The following is a 12,092-nucleotide window of genomic DNA, read 5'->3' as shown; positions in this document are numbered from 1 at the left end:
CCCCTTTATGCAATGATTTTCAAATATTTATCCTCAACTCAGACCGCCCCTCAGAACCGTATACTACACTGTATAGTTACCTACCAGACATTTCCTCACAGTGTCTGCAAGGCACCTAAAACTGAACATTGCCAAAATAGAACATTCCTCCCCTTTCACACCTCAGTCAATGGGCAACCAAATTCACCCCATTGCTTTTCTCACTTCTACACCCAAACATAAGTAACAGCTGTGGAGCCTGCCTTCTCATCATATAAATCCATCTACTCTCCCGTCCACCGGTCACCCTGTCCAAGGCACCAGCGTTCTTTCCCTGGGTTACTACAGGAGACTCCTGATTCTCGGAGCCCTGACTGTGAATCAGGTGCTTGCTTGCTTGTTTGTTTAGTACTCGACCAAAATAAACTTCAGGGGATGAAGGGTCTTTGAAGAGTGATGATAGAATTGCCCTAAGATCAAGGCTCACCCTAGGTTTTTCCAGCCCTTCAGAAATCCGCTGGTGGAAGGAAGGAAATCAGAGGCTTCCGTTCATGTTTGTTCAATAACTTGCTTTCTGATAACAGTGTGAGCCTTAGCTCAACGCCCTGTCGGTGAACATTCACGTGGAAATAATCCTGCCACTGAATTAAGTGCCTTTCTTAAGACCTTCACGGGGACTGTTGGCCCTCGTCACGTTCACTTCTCAGGAATGTTACTACCACTCCCTTTACATCACAGGGAGTCCTGTGCGCTGGTGTAGACAGTCTGACATGGTGCTAGAAAGGCTGTGTCATTTTTAATTGGGGATGTAAGAAGAGAAAGCCTGCTTGGTTGAGTATGCCAGAAGCAAGGAGCCAGACGCCCTGTGACAGATGCCAGGACACACGGGGGCCTGGGAAGTGACATAAATGAGGTTATTTTTTTGAATTAGATAAAAACAGGCTGACTTGACATTTACCTATGTATCCATTAGCCCCAGGGACTGGGACTCAGGCTCATCTTTTTGTCCCTGTCAGTTCTCCCCATCCCAGTACTATAAGTGAAATACACCATCCCAGGGGGCAGCTCCTTCCCGGCTTCACATCGGACCCCTGGTTTGGGTTAATTGTCCCTTTTATCCATTGCAAGGTGCACGAGGGAGTGAACTGGAAGTCTTCCGCGGTTCCTGCAGTAGTGTCGTGAATGACAGTGTTGGTACTTGCGAGCAGAGGGTGCAGAACCTCTGGAGCATCCGTTAATGAGAGTGATCACCGTAGCAAACTGCCTTCCATCTCTATGAAATAACGAAAGAATTGCCTCTGACCCTGTGGCCCTGGGACAGCTACATTTCAAAAGGGACAAGTTAGCATGAGAATGGATTTCTGAACCAGATGCTAGGTCAATATGCCAAAAGTAGCCATATGAATTTGACAGCTGTGTTTTGAGCTCATCGCATGTTTTTATGCATGGCAAGGAGCCCTTTGGACGAAGAACGGAAATGTTGACGTGGCTTTGCTAGACTCCATACAGTACTTACCATACTGTGATGGCCTCCTATTCACGTGCCACCGTGTGGCTTCTTATGGTGACACGGCAGTAAGCCAAAGTGTCACCATCATTTCGGTTGTGAGGCAGGGCTTCTTCTGGCTGGACTTGCATACAAAAACAAATATTTGGTAAAACGTATCAGAGAATTTAGATGTTTTCTGGACAAGGAACTATGTCCATGCTTTGAAATTTACGGCAAGGTACAGAGGTGATTTATTGATACTTGTCTGGTTCACGTGGATGAGTGAATGTAAGAGTAGGTTTACACTTGAGTATTCATTTGGGTGGGAAAAAGCCAGCACAAGTGAGTGACAGGATGCACTGCGTACATATTTACACAGGGGATAGACTCGGTGTACAGGGGGGGACACAAGTGGTGGGGTGTACGCAGGAATAGCCGTCTCCTTTGGTGACGGCGGGGGTAGGTCAGCTTCTGGCCTTTGGGAATGGACGACGGTGGGTGATGAGGGGTGAAAGTGATCGTGTGTAAGTGGTTCTAGTGTGTGAGGGGCTGTTGGAGAGGATTTGTGTGAGAGCAGTTGTGTGAGTGGGTGGATGGTGGCCTCTACCCAGCACTGGGAGTGGTTGAGACTTCGCAGGTCTGGGCCAAGTAGGTGGGGCAGTGCGGCTGTCTGTTTTAGAGTGGGAGGCTTGGTAGATGAGGGTGTCTTTAGTCATGATGCGTTTGGCTGAGTTGGAGAGAGGTGCTCGTCGAAGCCTGTTTTCTCCTCTGTGTTTCCACTTAGGCATGAAGAGAGCCAGTGTGACTGTACCCCTTTTAAAATTAGACGCACCGAAGCCACATCATCAGTGGTAGCCCCATGGGGCGTGAACTTTCTCGTCTCTCCTAAGCGCCACCTCACGTCACAGAGTTTGCTACCAGGGGTGTCACGTGATTGACTAAAGGCGCTTCCAGAGCCTCTTCAGAAGCGGCTGTTTGAGGCAGCAGCGCAGTTTCTCTTATTTACGTTTGTATCATTTGCAGTCCCACAGGAGTTTCCTAGAGACACTTCCCAACGCCGTAAAATGCTGTAGGGCAAAGCGAGCAATTTACCCTTGGGAATAAGCCAGCAACAGCTCCCCACTGCCCCCCTTACCCTCCATCCGTTCATCTCTGCCACTGCCCCTGTCCGGGCGTTTGCCCTTTTATCTTCTGTACCACTGCCTTGCACTTGAAGCCTCGCGTGGGCTTTCACAGCTGTGAATCTCTGCTTAACAGACTCTTAGTTGAGTTTCTTGAATGATCAGCCTGAGAGGCTTCGTCTCCTCACCTCAAAAGAGGGAAGAGCAGGGGGGGGTGCGACATGCAGGCAGCAGAGATGCTGTTCTGGGGACCGGAGTTCTCCCACGCCCCCCTGGAGAATCGTACAGGAGCTGGATCTTTGCCTGGGGATGGGGAGAGAGGGAGGTGGTGTGTGCATGCATGTGTGTGCGCGTGTGTGGTTGGAGGGTGTCCCAGCATGGGAGGCTGGAGTGACCACGTCAAGCATAAGGAGAAAGTGGCTGCCCATGAGAGGCAAGAGACTTCCCTTCCAAAAGGAGAAGCAGGGGATCACCATTCTCGATTCCAGAGACAAAGGAGGTCATGGAGGAGAGAGATGAGCAAAGAGGTTCCAGAAAGGAGTAGGAGGGACGTGCCTCAAGGAGTTTCTTTCCTGGTGGAGGGCTGAGCCCCAGTCCGCCCTCAAGCCCCTGTGCTCCCTCTGGGATTTGCTTTCCTGGTTCTTCCTTTAAGTGAAACCCTGGCCATGGGGGAAGCTACCTCGGGGGACGGAGGGAAAAAGAGACTGATTTGCAGAACAAGGACGAGTCTGTTTTCTACTTTGGATCCTCCAGCCACCCTCAGCCTGTATTTTTACCTCCACCTCTGGTGCCTTTGTATTTTTCACTTTCGATTTATGACAGTGAAGACATGGGTAGAATGGTTTCTGAGGGTGGTGGAGGGATCGGATATTCTTAAGAACAAGTTGACCATCTGTCAAGTTTTGAACAAAGGAGATGGTTCTTATGGGATTTCTCACTTCTACTTCATTACCATTCCACAAATATTTAACCAAATGCCTACTGTTAGCAGATTCTGTTCCAGAAGCCCTACTGTACCAGCTACAGAATTAGGCACATTCACAAAGGTACCGTATTTAGTTTGTGATGCTATATTTTGGGGCAGTTATTATGCCATGTTATGGAAGAGAAAACTAAGGCTAATAGAATAATTTGTCCAAGGGTTGGTGACGGAGATAGTATTCCAAGCAGGGCTTTGTGAGTTTGATTCTCATGGTCTTTTCATTATTCTGCACAGCTTGCTTTTATTTCAAATCAAAATTTTGTTTTTATTACCAGGAATTGCCACGCTCTGCCACCTGGTTATGAATCCCAGTAGATCTGGGATTCATAACCACCTACTCTTTAACTTGTATAAGATTATCTGCACCTCAGCTTTACCAATTGTAAAAAAAAGAGACATTAATTCCTTATTTTAAGGATTGCTGTGAGGATTGTGTGAATATGCACATACACATATAAAGATATATGTGCACTCATGTACGTACATCATTGTGTGTGTGTATGTGTGTGTATATATGTATATTGCCTAATATAATGTATAACACACTTATTAGATAGGAAACACCCAGTGCTCCTTCCCTCATTCCCCCTTCTGATGAGAACCCACTCTTCTTATTTCCTGTGGTTGCATAAAATGTAATCGTTTTCTATAGTTCTTCTTCTTATGCTCAAAGAACCAAGTCCTTGCATATTTAGTCACATCAGGGTAGGCACAGTCCTCATAAGTGATGAATAGGAAGGACTTTCTCAGTAACAAAGACTAACGTTACTACGTGTGTGGACAGAACAGGACTAGTATGATAGAATAATTGGTAGTTCTAAACCCCCTCTATCTTATGTTTTCCTGAAGAATGTTGCATGGCATTCATTCCTGGAAGACAGATTAATTCTTTCCCTGAATTGTGAGAAAGGAGAGTTTCTTTCATTGACACCATTTCTTTCTTTCTGCCTTTCTTTTTCACCTTCATCCCATACCCCTGTCTTTCATCTTTCTTGAAAAATTTAGTGTTGATCTCTTCTATGGTGATGCTTCTCACCGCATTGTCTTCCGAAGCATCCCGTATTTCATCTGCCCTGGTCCGCTGTGACAGTAAAGGTACACATCTCTATCCAGCAGGGTCCCTCTGAAAGGAGTAAGATACTGCTGAACATCAGAAAAGCCTTGGGTAAGGTGCCACTGTTAGGTTGCCATGGACCCTGAGAGCTTAGGGCTTTTTCATATTAGGCACTTAGATTAGCGCTGGCTGATAACACAGCCATTTATTTCAATATATTATTTAAGTCCCATGTCCTCCGTGAAGTCCACTCCGACTTCACCTCCCCACGCTGTGCTCTCCTGTCTCTAAACTTGCACAGTATTTATCGCCTGTTGCATCACCCTAGTCCCACTTCTGCATTTAATCAATGGCACTTTATTAAGAGATTGTTTCATTCAAAACTTGGTATTAGGTTTACTGTAGATACAGAGGTAAGTTAGATACATTCTTTTTTTTAATATTAATTAATTTATTTATTTTTGGCTGTGTTGAGTCTTCATTGCTGTGAGCGGCTTCTCTCTAGGGGCAGCGAGCGGGGGCTACTCTTTTGTTGTGGTGCGTGGGCTTCTCGTTGCGGTGGCTTCTCTTGTCGTGGAGCACGGGCTCTAGGCACGCGGGCTTCAGTAGTTGTGGCATGCGGGCTCAGTAGTTGTGGCTCGTGGGTTCTAGAATGCAGCCTCAGTAGTTGTGGTGCATGGACTTAGTTGCTCCATGGCATGTGGGATCTTCCTAGACCAGGGATCGAACCCAAGTCCCCTGCATTGGCAGGCAGATTCTTAACCACCGGGCCACCAAGGAAATCCGAGGTAAGTTAGAAATATTCTTATCCCTGAAGAGTTTTCAACCTGATGATGGTTTAGGTCACCAGTGGTCCATTGATAACTTTAGTTGTAGATTTTTTAAAAAATCATATAGAAAGGATTTTATGGCTCTTAGCTCAGTTATTTTGGACTCAGGTCATTATAGACAGGGTCATGATTTGGGAATACATATTGTGGAGGAAGTAAGTGAACACTGGTAGAACTTCCATCACCACTTTGCATCGGGATCAAATTCTTATGCTTCCACAAATCTTCTGGTTAAATTGACATGAAAAACTATAATGGCTTACAAAAGAACTTGCTCTTATGAGATCATTATGACCAGTTTGTTTTGCTTTGTTATCAGGGGGTCGTATATCGCAACTCTGGAGCTCATACAAGTCTTGCATTGCTCATTTGAAGGGACAGCATTCGGGTTCCCTGAGATCAGTGTTTCAGAGCATAAGCTCCAGATTTCTTAAATGTCATTTTTTACCTGCACAATAGTAACTATTCTAATTAGCAAAGAAATATAGTTCAAGGAACCATTCTTCATTTGCCCACTCACTCATGTATTCATTCATTCCTTTTACAATCGTGCATGCGTTCATTCAGAACATTTACCAAGTGTTTCTTGCATGTTAGTTGTCTTGGAAGGTGAGGAGCAAAGGCAATTCTTTAACCTTCTATGCAGGACTGTTTCTGAAGAGGGTGATATTATTTAAAACTTTGGTAGCTCTTATTTTATTAATTCCATCCAGAAAAAAACATTTCTCAGTCTAATGATGTAATAAGTTTAACTTGAATGCTGTTAGCTCGACTCCTGGAATTCACTTTCTGCCACATCTATATTATTCTAGGAGAAGTGAGTATCCTAGGAGAAGTGAGTATGACATGGAAGATAAGACTTGAGAGGCTTCAGAAAAGCGAACAGATGAATACATACATGATAATCATTCTCAGAATAGTTCTCAGGTCAGCCTGTCAGGTCATTTCTTAAAAACCTGGCTGAGTTTCATTAGTGAGCATCCTTGTCTCCTTCATGACTGTTACCACTGGCACCTCCACCACCAGCATCATCCATCAGTATTAACACCATAAGACCTATAGCCCACCAGCAATGCACTAGGCACCGTGAATGAGAGTATTTACTGAAGAGACTGGACCACTATCTTCAGGAAGTTGGCACCTAATTTGATCTTGATAATATGTATGTAGTGCGTAGAAACCTATTTCTTAGAATTCTGAGATCTCTTGGCTGTGAACCTTTAACTTTGGTTCGCCCAGGAATTAGGTCCTTTGTGTCATAGAATTTGTTCTCAGAACATTTGGTCTTCTCAGTCTTTCTTATCCTTTTGCGGGTAGATGGAAGGCCGGATACACAACCAGAGCTTCCCTTTGGGCTTGAGATTAAGAGACAGCATCGATATTATTCATCGAAGTTCAGAACCTACAGAACGCTTGGGACACAGCAGGACTCTGTGGAATGTGGGCATTTTACAGAGAAGATATGACCTCCTTTTCAAAGAGCTTGGAGTCCAGGTCAGCTTTAAATCATAAGCATAGCAACATAATATTTCTCAGAATCCCAAACTCCCTAGGGAAGCTATTTCTCTCCAGTTTCTCTACAGAAAGAGCTGTCCTTTGTTTAAAAATCTCCTCGTATCAAGCCTCTGTCATGGACTACTTTTTTCCTACCATATCAGAGGAAGCATCTTACTGAATAGATCTGCTTTCCTCCTGTTTGCTGGGACTTATTAAAAGAGCTGACTGCAAACATATTTTTACTGCCTCAGTGTGGCCTTATATCAGGTAGCACCCAATAAGACTTGACAAGCTGACATCTCCTAGCCGTCAACAGTGATGGGGTGGGGGGAGGGACCACAGGAAGGAGAGAATCCTATTCCCACCCACTTTCTGAGAGATGGACTTTGGCTGCATGGTGAAAATGAGGGTCCATTTTTAGAAATCTGTTTAATTTCTGAGTTGGAGTTTGGGGATTTTGCTTTTGGAATATAAGGCCAGAAACAATACTCATTTTGTCAACGCAAAAAAGAAGCTGAAAATTATATACCCTTTAGGTCACAAAGGAGCAATAAGAATGAGTCCTTAGGAGGAAGGGGGAAAAAAACCTTACAGAACACTAGTGTTAGAGCATCTTAAACACACTGCACTCTTCTCCAGCCGGGCAGCCTAACGGCTCTGTGTGATTGGTACCGATGGCAGGCTTTTGTTCCGAAGACGGAAAGATCTTGTGAACCCAGATTTCCACCAACTTTTGTCCCATCCTTGCCTTACTTTTCTTTCTTAAGCATTGGTGACACTGATTTTCAAAAAAAAAAAGCGAAAACTACAACCAGATTCTGAGTTGTTCACTTACAGGATTTTCATTTAATGTAGAATGAAATATTGATACATGTGACTTCTCGTTTATTAAGAATTCTCTACAAACACTGATGGCTCATTCCTAAGAAAGAAGTAAGTCAAGCCTGCTGTTTCACTGGAAGCATGATAGTATAAATACTGATTTCTGCTTAATTTTTAGGATAATTAGATTCTGTTATTCTTTTAGAAAGAAGTTGGTGCCTCTTTAGGGGGAAATCACACTGGCCTTCTTATGTAAGCTGGGGACCTCTTGAATATGTGAAGTTTAAACCACTAAGGTCAGTGTTCTTTGAAGATCGCTTGCTAAAATTATTAGGACTAATAGGAACCGAGATTTGGTGGGATGAAATCGTCAGTGTCTGCCAATTTTATGTTTGCGAGGAGCATAAAAGCAGCACATCAAGTGGACTGGGAGTGGGAGTGAGAAAGTCATGTTATTAACATAGAATGCCTCTCAACGAAGGATGTTAAAAGAAGCACTTAACATTTCTCAAATTTGTTGTGCAGGTTTCATATCTTGTTGACTCCCTGTTATACTTTTTAAAATTACTTATATTCTACCAATGTTTTAGTTTGGTATTTCGTTATCTTACTCTAGCCGGTAAGCATCGAGAAGGGTAGACTATATGCCATCTGTCTCGGGTTTCTTACATTGCTTAGCACGTTGCCTTGCACACAGATATGGTCAATAAATATTTATTGAAGTGAAGTAAATTGAAATGAAGAAATATTTACACGGTAACATATTCTGAATATAAATTAAGCACCAAGAGAAGCTATGTCCAAGAGCTGTTGAAGATGTGAAGGTGACTAGAACCTTGGGGGATACTGACCATACCAACTGAAGGATTTAAAATTTTGAAGTTAGAAAACATGTGCCTGTACTTTATAGAAAGATATTTCGAAAGCTGATAGAAAAGATTGGCTTGAGCTGATGTTCAAAGACTCTAAAATATCCTCTAAAGGTAAAACTCTAATGAAAACAAAGCACACTAGGTATTTCAACATATACTTTAGGTGTGTCTTCAGTGAATTTTGACAAATGCTTTCATGGGTATAACCCACACCTCTATCAAAATATGGAATATTTTCATCACGAAATGTTGCCTCACACGCCTCCCCAGTTGATCCCTACTGCCCCCCAACCCCCAGGGACACACAAAGTTAACCACTATCTGATTTCTTTCACTGTAGATTAATTTTGCTTGTTTTAGAACTTATTATAAGTGCAGTCATACAATATGTATTATTTTCTGCTTGACTTCCTTTGCTCAACATAATATTTTGAGACACACCCATGTTGTTGCATTTATAAATAATTTGTTCCTTTTCAAAGCTAAGTAATATTCCATTGTGTGAATATACTAGAATATGTCGTTTTCTGCTGGTGATCATTTGAGTTTCCAGTTTTTGACTACTATGAATAAAAATGCCCTGAGCATTTTTTTCTGTGTCATTTTGTGGACATAATGTTTTCATTTCTCCTGGGTAAATATCTAGGAGTAGAACTGTTGGGTCAGAGGATAGGTATATATTTAACTCTGCAAGATAGGGACAAACCATTTTTCAAAGTGGTTATATCATTTTACATTCTGCCATATTTATTCCATTCATATATTTGTATGAATATTTCAGTCAACAAGAGGGAATGTACTGTAGGAAGTTGGAGGGCTCAAAGAACAAAAAGTGAATCCTGAGAAATAATACCTGCAGGAACACCTGTTATTTCTAGAGCTAGGGTTGTGGTTAGAACTTAAAAGCTTAGAGGAGAATATATGCCTGGTGCCATGTGAATCTGGTACAGTACTTAGAGCTTCAAGGAGGAAGTACTGCCCAATGACTTTTGTTACCTTTAAGTCACTGGCTCTTCTGCCATCAGCATTCTGGTCGCTGAGTCTGTTTGATGGGTAGTTTTTATTTTGGCTATTGTATTTTCAGTTATAAAACTTCCATTTGCTTTCTGTTTTAACTTTTGTTTCAAGAGTGTTTGAGATTGCTTGTTTGAGTATTTTTATAGTAGCTGCTTTAAAAGCTTCATCATATAATTCTAACATCAGAGCCATCACAATTGTTGGCAACTGTTGATTGTCTTTCCCCATACAAGTCTAGATTTTCATGGCTTTGTGTATTATGAGTAACTTTGGGTTGCATTTTGGACATCTAGAGTACTGTGTTATGAGTTTCTGAGCCTTGTTTAGAGCCATTAGTTTGATGGTATTTTGAATTCTGGTGTTCTTTCCAATCTGCATGTTGATATTTGATTTTCAGAGATCTCAAATAGCTGTTTTATGCATTCTCTCCGGATTTAATAGCTGTTTTCAGTGGGAGAGAAAAGTTGTCATGTATTTTTTCCGTTTTACCTGGAACCAGAACCAGGAAGCTTGAATTTCAGAAGCATCTATTCACAAGATGAAAGAAAACCCAGGTATTCATTTATGTTTGGTTAAGGGCAAGGATCATTGTTATATTACCAATGTATCCCAAGTACTCAGAGCACTGTCTAGAACTAAGTAAATATCAAAGGCATTCAATAAGCATTTTGGAATGAATGAAAAATAAGCTAGTAAACAAGGAAGAATACATTAATGTTCGCTGAGCAGTATTACAAGAAAACAATTAGAATAACCAATACATGTGACTTTGTACAAGTTGATCAACCTTTCTCTGTGTGTATCAGTGTCTTCTTTTATATAATGGGAAAATGATATTTATTTCATAGTAGAAAAATACGGAAAGTATTTCGCACATGGTAGGTACCAAAAAAACCACACAGATTCACCATTTCCTTTTCACGCCTCTTCAAGTAAAGACAACTTTTAAAACTGGGAGCAAGGAGAGTAACCCAAAGATGGGTTCATTCCGTGGGGCCGTTGGTTTTGTGTAAACAGATGGCAAATAAAAGCAGAAATACTCCACTCCTATTTTCCTTCCATCTTCTCTATTAAGGAAATGATCTTCAAATGAAAAAGGATAATATATCATGCCCTCTGAAGTGAGATGGCTTCATAGGTGACTTTTTTTTAACCTCCCTCAGATTGAGCCAAATTATTTCTCTAAAGTAAGAATGATAATAGCTACTCCCACAGAGCTGTTTTAAGTGTGACGGGATGAAAATTATGGAGGTTTGGGGCAGGGGGGACAGGAGAACATAGGCTCTTCTCATTTCCCAGCCTGTCAAAGACCATCTTTTAATTGCCAGCTCATCCCAAAGCCACTCCTGATGGACGGGGGTAAATTGGCAGCCTTACCCGTTTTGCTGCTGTCGACCTTGTGGTCCAGTAGAGCTGGGCTAGGTTTGACACAGCTTTGCCTGCTGAGTCACGGCCTACTCTGTGTTACTCCCTACTGCAGGAAGCCTGTGGCTTTCTTGGGGCCTGCAGACCAAAACACCACATCCATCAGGCTTCCAGCTTTGTTTGGAAACTCAGCCTTGGTCCCACACCAAAGCAACTCTCTATCAGAGCTCTGTGAGAGACCCAGAAACCTGTTCCTTTCACCCATTGTTTCCCAGTAATCTGGCTCAGTATTTCATCTGTTACTAATTCTCAGTTGCACTGTTTCTCAACCAAAGAGTTTTATCTCTTTCGTTCCTTCTTTCCCAGTACTGAATGGAAATATCCCCCACCGCATTTCCAAACAGCTAAAGTAGTCCAATTTTTTCACACTGCTGTCCACCAAGCATTTATATGTTATCCAACTCACATTTTCCACTTAGCCCGTGCCCTGAACCAGAGAGGTGCTTAGTGAAAGTTTCAGACTTTATGCAAGAGATCTGGTAAGTGTTCAGAAATGTGCCTTGACAGCCTTGATTTAATGGTCCATTGACACAACACCATTTAACTTTTCTTTAGACTCCCACGGCATTCTAAAGTCTATGGGAAGATGCTGTTAACGTCTTGGGAACTATATAAACTTGTAGCAGATGGGCATCTCTATGAGTACCTTCAGCTCTGTTTATTACTCTCCGGCATCATAGCTGCTGAATTCTGGGAGAGGATATAGGGATTAAATATGGAAGGAGGGGGGGTCAGAAACCAGAGTCCCAGGCTATCGTTTAAAGTATATCCTTTAGAGCATGTGAGGAGACCTCCTACTGTCCAGGATGAAGATCTTCTGAGATGCCACCTGATGCCAGGGTACATCTGTTTACCTTTTTTTAAATTGAAGTTTAATTCATTCACAGAGTTGTGTTAGTTTCAGATGTACAGCACAGTGATTCTGTTATACATTTTTTTTTCAGATTCTTTTCCCATATAGGTTATTACAGAATATTGAGTAGAGTTCCCTGTCCTATACAGTA

The 12,092-nt window shown here is 42.3% G+C and overlaps 1 protein-coding gene across 1 annotated transcript in view; it reads left to right on the top strand.

The window, feature by feature from the left end:
- GRIN2B (glutamate ionotropic receptor NMDA type subunit 2B) overlaps positions 1–12,092 on the top strand; it is a 409,891-nt gene that overhangs the window by 262,190 nt on the left and 135,609 nt on the right. The gene's annotated exons all lie outside the window — the stretch shown is intronic.

The sequence above is a fragment of the Delphinus delphis genome, chromosome 11, assembly GCF_949987515.2.
Source record: "Delphinus delphis chromosome 11, mDelDel1.2, whole genome shotgun sequence".
Lineage (NCBI taxonomy): Eukaryota > Metazoa > Chordata > Mammalia > Artiodactyla > Delphinidae > Delphinus > Delphinus delphis.
The sequence above is the reverse complement of the archived record's forward strand: the minus strand, read 5'-3'. Positions and strand labels throughout refer to the sequence as shown.